This window comes from Zingiber officinale, chromosome 11A, assembly GCF_018446385.1.
Source record: "Zingiber officinale cultivar Zhangliang chromosome 11A, Zo_v1.1, whole genome shotgun sequence".
NCBI classification, from domain to species: Eukaryota; Viridiplantae; Streptophyta; class Magnoliopsida; order Zingiberales; family Zingiberaceae; genus Zingiber; species Zingiber officinale.
Window position 1 is genome coordinate 21,365,751 of NC_056006.1, and position 6,826 is coordinate 21,372,576.

The window sequence follows — 6,826 nt, forward strand, 5'->3', positions numbered from 1 at the left end:
TCGGCAAATAGCTGAAATTGTTGTGCACTCAAGTTGCTCGGACTCGGGCTCGCGTCTCTCTCGCCTTACTCTGCTTGGACTCTTGAGAAGTCTTTTGGGTCAAGAATTTAACTTGGTTCAGCTATCCTGCAATGCTCGAACTCACAAAAGCGAAGTCCTCTAGCACGCCAAATTCATCAATTAGGTTAGACATCCAACACTAGTTGGACAAATTTTATAAATGTGATTATTTTTTGATATATTATTACAATATTTTATCTAGTTACTTTAATTTATTTAATTTCATAAAAAAAATATCTTATTAAAGAAAAGATAATTACATGAGCCCTCAAACACTCACATCCAAAGTTTAAATAGATTTTAAACCAAAAAACTTGGCAACAACTTAATTTTAAGACTTTTATCAAACTATGCAAGTTGACACCCTCTCAACTAAGGAATAATTATCTTATTTCTTATCTATTTTTTTCTTTGCACAAATAATTTTCTAATTATCTCACAATCAAAAATATTATTTTGTTGTAACAACAAAAATATAATTATCTTTTTCAATAAATATCACATATAAATCTTGAACCGTATGATTAAGCATTAGAAATTGTAAGGATGAAAGTGCGGAAGTATACTTGAATCCATAATATCTTTTATCTTTTGAAGTCGTGTGGTTTAGTCTTTTGGATCACATGATTCCCTTTGGAGTTTCTTTTATAATTCTCTCTTCGATATGGAATACAAAAGAGAGTAGGCGACAACGACTAAAAATCGATTGATCCAAAAAATCAACCAACCGTCTCATTCGGGGACCATAACCCCTTATTCATAGGAAAGCACCCTATTAAAGCTATTCTTGTGGTATTTTCTATTATAGCCTATCAATAAAATAGAAATTACCCCTTAGATCTTTACACATAAAGGCTGATACCCTATTAGATATATTAAAACTCAAATATTCAAAATCTTCATTGATCATATTGCATTTAACCAAATATGGCAGTCCATAATTAATATATAATTACTTCACCTATAAATCCAATGTTGGATTAATGATCCAATATATTTTACTCAAGAAAAAGTAATTCTTTAAGGGAGAGTTGTTCATTCAAAATTTTAAAGCAAACAAGAAAAGAAAAACTCAAATTTGCTCCATCACTTACAACACCAACTAACTATAATTGCATCAAATATAACCACATACAACCTTAAGGAGTAATTGTCAATGTTACTAGTAGAACAATTATAAATGTTTTATTTATTTATTTTTTATGAAATTAGCTGTATGATAATTTCTAACAAAAAAAATATATATGATAATCAACTAGCTAGGGGGTTTTCCCTTGTGTGTAAATGTAGTCAGTGTGAGCCACAAGTGTTCTTCTCATCAAACACTCTTCTTCCCCAACTCCTCCACATCCTTCCTCAAAGCTGCTGCTACTGCTGTCTTCTTCGACTCGCTGCGAAATATTCGATCTCAAACGTTAAAAAAAAAAAAGAAGAGAAAAATAATATAAAACCAACTCAAATTCTCAAAGAAAAATTATAGTATTTCAATTCAGTTATATATGTAACCTTTTGATGTGTGCTTGAAGAAGAATCTGTTGCAGGGCCATGCCTTATTGCATGGCAGCTGAGGGAGGCCGAGAGGAGAAGAGAGACCAAGAAGAAGATGGTGGTGTAGTGCTTTGCCATGGCTCGTGGAGATTGTGCTTGAAATTAACGAGAGATCGATCGAGGAGGTGGAGTGGATTGGGAAGGGAGAATGGAAAGGGTATAAATAGGGAATCATCCTAACTTTCCTTGTTTTTTTTTATTAGAAATGAGAATGAAAAAAAAGTGGAAAGGAAGAAAAAGATTCTATTGTGAATAAGACATTAGTCTTATATCAAAAGTTTTAAGTTGGTTTATAATGTATTATAAGCATTGATGTTATAAATATATAAATAGGGAGAGACTCTTTCTCACGTGCATCTGCACAGGAATGCAAAACTAGAGCTTGGATGACTAGTGTATGTGCGAGTACGACTTGTGCACGTCGAATGTTGGACCGATCGGGGACTAATGAGCTTTAGTCTGTTAGTTATTGTTGTCAAAGGTCTGAGAAGCAAATTCCTCCACCCTTATTTCCCCTTTTCTGTCATGTTCATTTTGTTCAGCAGTCTATTTGTGATAGCATTCAGGTGGTGATCGCGGTTTGTCATTTTATCTTGAGAAGCAGATGTTCATCGTGACCTCTAAGTACCACCAAAGGAGAATGAATCTATTTTAAGGAAATTGTGTCGAACGTATGTCTCAATTTCTCTCTTTCCCGAGCACTCAAAGGTCCTTTCAGACTCGATCGTTGGACATCTCGATCAACTCGAAAAAGTTCCTGAGCACTCGGCTTTACTCTCCAACCACTCGGTAGTCAGGCAGCTTGTCATACCGACTTGGTGCTCATCTGCCCACTCGGGCGACTCGACGGCTCTCCATACCCTGTGCACGGAGATCCACTCGGATCACTCAACTACAACTCATCTAATTCGGCACTTAGCTAGTTTGGCGCTCAACGACTTAAGCAAGTTGCTACTCAACATTCGGCCTTCTCGACTTAGCAACTCGGCAGTACTAACACCTGAAGATTATCAGCTTAGACTAGATTGAATTTTAATTCTGTAATTTCAAATTCAGTATAGTCCTTGTGTAATCTTCGACAAATATTATCTAACATTTATTTGGGATGGCAGGCAATCCAGTGTAATTTATAAATTTAGAGTCCAATTTACACACACTCAAAAACTCCTTAAAATATTAGTGTCATTTGAGATTTGAATTCTCCTCCTTTTTATTATATATTTCTTTGAATTGGATAGAGAGGAATATTAAGCTGCAAAGCAAGCGAACGTGTGGGATTTTGCTGGCTTCAATACTCCAATTCAGAGGCGTAGAAGTCAAGCCGTGTGTGTTAGTGTGAAAGAGATTGAAGAATTAGGTCAAAAAGATAACGAAGAATGTTCATAAAGAATTTAAGAGAATCATGATCTTCAGAGACGATCTGAGCAAGTCATCTGCTTCATGATTAAGGCAAGAAGAAGAAGTTAAAAAAGAAATATCAAAAAAGTGATAGAATTCCAAGGAAGAACGTTATCAGTCGATCGAGTCAATGGCTAGCTCTTCCTCATGCGTTACGTTGCTTTTAATATGATTAGGAAAAGCATTTAGAGAGGAGTCCACACGCTTTTTGACTTAGCCTTTTTTTTAATTTCTTGTTTGTTTTTTAGTTGAATAACAATATGCATTTTGAATGGTTGAAGATTCCTGTGAATTATGAATTTGAAACTTAATTAGGCGAAAATCATAATAACGTGTAGTTGCTATCGAGTAGTTATATATTACAATGTGCGTATTAGGATGAGTTTAGAGTTTGGGGTTATATCGGCTATATAATAATTTTAAAGTGATTTTTTATTAGAATAATTAAAATTTTATTTTATAAATATAAAAAGGTTAGAATTTTATTCTTTTTCTTTGTAAGAATTAATAAGGACAGTCCAGTACATAAAACTTCCGCTATGTAAAATTTCGAGGAAAAATTCATTGTACATAATTTTATCCTATTTTTTTACAAAAGACTATTTTTAAAATTTATCGTGATATTTTGATCACAAAATAATAATTTTATTTTGAGAATTAATAAAATTATATATGTTCATTCGTCCACTGGAATTATCCTTGATACTCAAAGGATCAGAGCCGGTCCTGGTGATCAAGATGGACCGGTGCACACTGCCCCACCTCCTGTAGGGCCCATTATTTTTTTATTTTTTTAAAATAAAGGCTAAGATCGTGTTCATTGATCGTGTTTTCTATAAAATAAAAAATAATTTTTTGTCATTTTTTTTTTAAAAATGTTATCTATTTTTTTTTAAAAACAGATACAAAAAATACAAATTAATCATCATTTTTCATAAATACACATTTTTCAAAAAATAAAAATAAAAAATACACAAACCAAACACACCCTACATTTTTTTTAAGAAAATTTTTATATATATTTTTATAATAAATGATTAAAAAAATAATAAATTAAATTAAAAGGAATTTAATTATAAATCTAAAATATTATGATTTTTTTAAAAAAAAAGTGTTCAAAAAACGAGAGAAAAAATATGCCTAAAAAGCAGACATTCTCTTTCTTCCAATGAACTTTTCCTATTTCTATATTTCTAAATCCTAAAATTTCTAAACATAAAATTTTTAATTTATATGTTCTATTAGTGAAATTATTTCCCTCTCAAGGATCCTTCTAATTTAAAGTAACCTAGAGTTATGCTGTGATGATAAGTAATGGAACAGATTTTCTAGATAACGAGGATTTGAATTTCACTTAGGTCACATTACACTTGAGAAGTTTGAATTATTTATGATGTTGTGTCATTCGTCTCGATTTATCTGTACTTTCTGATTTATCCTGATGGTTAATAGAAAATTTTCATTAGATTAAATCGATTACTTTCAGAATTAATCATATTGTAAGAACTGAATATCTAAATTATTAAAAAAAACTAAAAGATTTCCCCAAATTGATAATATTTATCTTTTTCTTATTGAAAGAATTTGTTTTATAGAATTTTTAAAACTCATTTTATTTTAGATTAAGTCGATCTTCTTCGTCAGTCACCCACAAGTTGTCTTTGGAAAGTATAAAAAACAGAGGGGATAAAACGGAGAGAATGTTTGCATGAGCTAGCAAGTGGTTTGACTTGTTAGAGATGCGTTCAAATCTATTGGAGGGAATCTAACACCGGATCGGATAGATTTCACACCAACCAAATTGATGTCTAATCCACAAGTCAACTTGGGGAGATTCCCATTTTTAATGGTGACTGATGTTCCGATAATTACGCATCATTCAGTCATTCTTTCCCACACGCTTCACTGTTTCAGACATATCAAAACTGAGAAACTAATTAACAATAATAATAATAATAATAATTATTATTATTATTATTAATAAGTTCTGATTGTTCTTTTGTCTGAATATTATTGTATAATTTAACTTAGTTCAAGAGATCAAATGAAAAATAATTGATACATTAAAAATATATTTAATGCATGAGTCTACTTTTATTGTATAATTGTATAACGGGTTAAGCTTAATAATCTGCTTTTAGTTGTCAATTTCCACATGAAACGCATGAGTCTCCTTTAGCAAAGTTAAGATACATTACTAAAATTGAACTTTTGACAACCCCACTAAAATTAAGACTATTAGAAAATTATTATATTAAATTATTTAATATTATTGGTGCAACGATGGCTTAAGTGGTTAAGATTAAATACATTATTTTAAATAAAGTCCCTGTCTTAATATTTTTTTTTAACCTATGATTGATCTAAGAACGTTAAATTGATAGACCATTGATTGCTAGCGTTTCCCGATTTACTCTGGTAGTCAGTGAAAAACTTTTATAATCACCTCATCAAGATTAATAGTTAGCGTAAACTGGATACTTGGTATCAACTATATATATATAGTGTTACTCCGTGGATGACTGAGTGAATTTGAGACGCTCGGAAATGATTTGAGCCCTCCGACTGACTTTGGGGCACCTTGAATTCACTCAGTTATCCACAAAATGTGCAATCTAAAACTCCTCTATATATACATAGACATATCATTGTTGATCCGGCGGTTAGAACAGGGGACCCCCATTTTGAGAGGTCAACGCCACGTGGAAGTCAAAGGTCCAGGTGGTCCATCGGAGAAGGACATACCGATCGGCCGACCGGAGAAGGATGGGCTGACCTCCTGACCGGCCTACCGGTGAATAACCGATGGCAAAAGGCGTCCCGACAGGAGTCGGGGTTCCGGCGCTCGATTGAACAGTAACGAAGGGCCGAGCGGAAGTCATGCTCGGCCGAAGACAAGGTGACATACTGCTAGCAGTCCCCACAGCACCTTACCGAGGATCTCCCCAGCATACCGAAGCATACGGAGAGCCGGACGGGATGTGAGTGCCGTCCGGCTGGGTGTAAGATGAGTGCCGGCCGGACGGACGCCCCGTCCAGCCGGCCGGACGGACACCCTGTCATGGGGTAGGGAGAGAAGGACAATTTATATCTTATGACAGCTGTCAAGTCCTATGATTAGGCCATACTCCAAATCTGGCGACGAGGTATTCTGCTGTCCCATCGAAAACGTGCTTGGACTGTAGCAGTATGGTGTCAGGTAAGCTTTCTGACAAACACATACCGAGGTATGGGCTAAGAACACGTGTTTGCCTCGGTATGTGTGTGTGAGCTCTTTCACCGCTCTATATAAGGAGCCCTATATTTCGCCGGAGGTACGCGTTCTACCATTTCTGGAGCCACTTCTTCACTGTTCGCTTGCCTGACTTGAGCGTCGGAGGGTCGCCGCCGGGAACCCCTTCCCGGCCCGACTTCTGTGCAGGTTCGCCGGAGTTTCGTACGACCAATCGGAGATCCACGCCAGTGACCCGGAGAGCGCCACGTGCCCAGCGTCCGTTGATTCAGCTTTCGGACAGGATCAATTTGGCGCCGTCTGTGGGAACGCTCCTGCATCCGAGCGGAAGCAATGGACGAGGCTGGACGACCGCACACGGTGATGCTCTCCACGAAGGAGCTCGATGCTCTAATCAAGGCAAGAGCAGCTAAGCTCGTGGAGCAACAGAGATAGAATGCGCAAGCCGAGCGGCTGAAGCAACAAACAACGTCAGCATCAGGTGGCCGAGCGGAAGATCGTCGAGCTCTGACGTTAAAAATCGAGAGACGAGCCGGCGTCTATAAACTCGCTGAGCGGAAGACCGTCGAGCTCGGACGTTAAATATCG

The 6,826-nt window shown here is 35.9% G+C and overlaps 1 long non-coding RNA gene across 1 annotated transcript; it reads right to left on the reverse strand.

The window, feature by feature from the left end:
- Positions 1–1,145: 1,145 nt before the first annotated feature.
- Positions 1,146–1,797, reverse strand: LOC122032307. The gene is made up of 2 exons (XR_006126031.1): positions 1,567–1,797; positions 1,146–1,451 (listed from the first exon to the last, which is right to left on the reverse strand). It is a non-coding gene; the product is annotated as an uncharacterized LOC122032307 (long non-coding RNA).
- Positions 1,798–6,826: the final 5,029 nt, after the last annotated feature.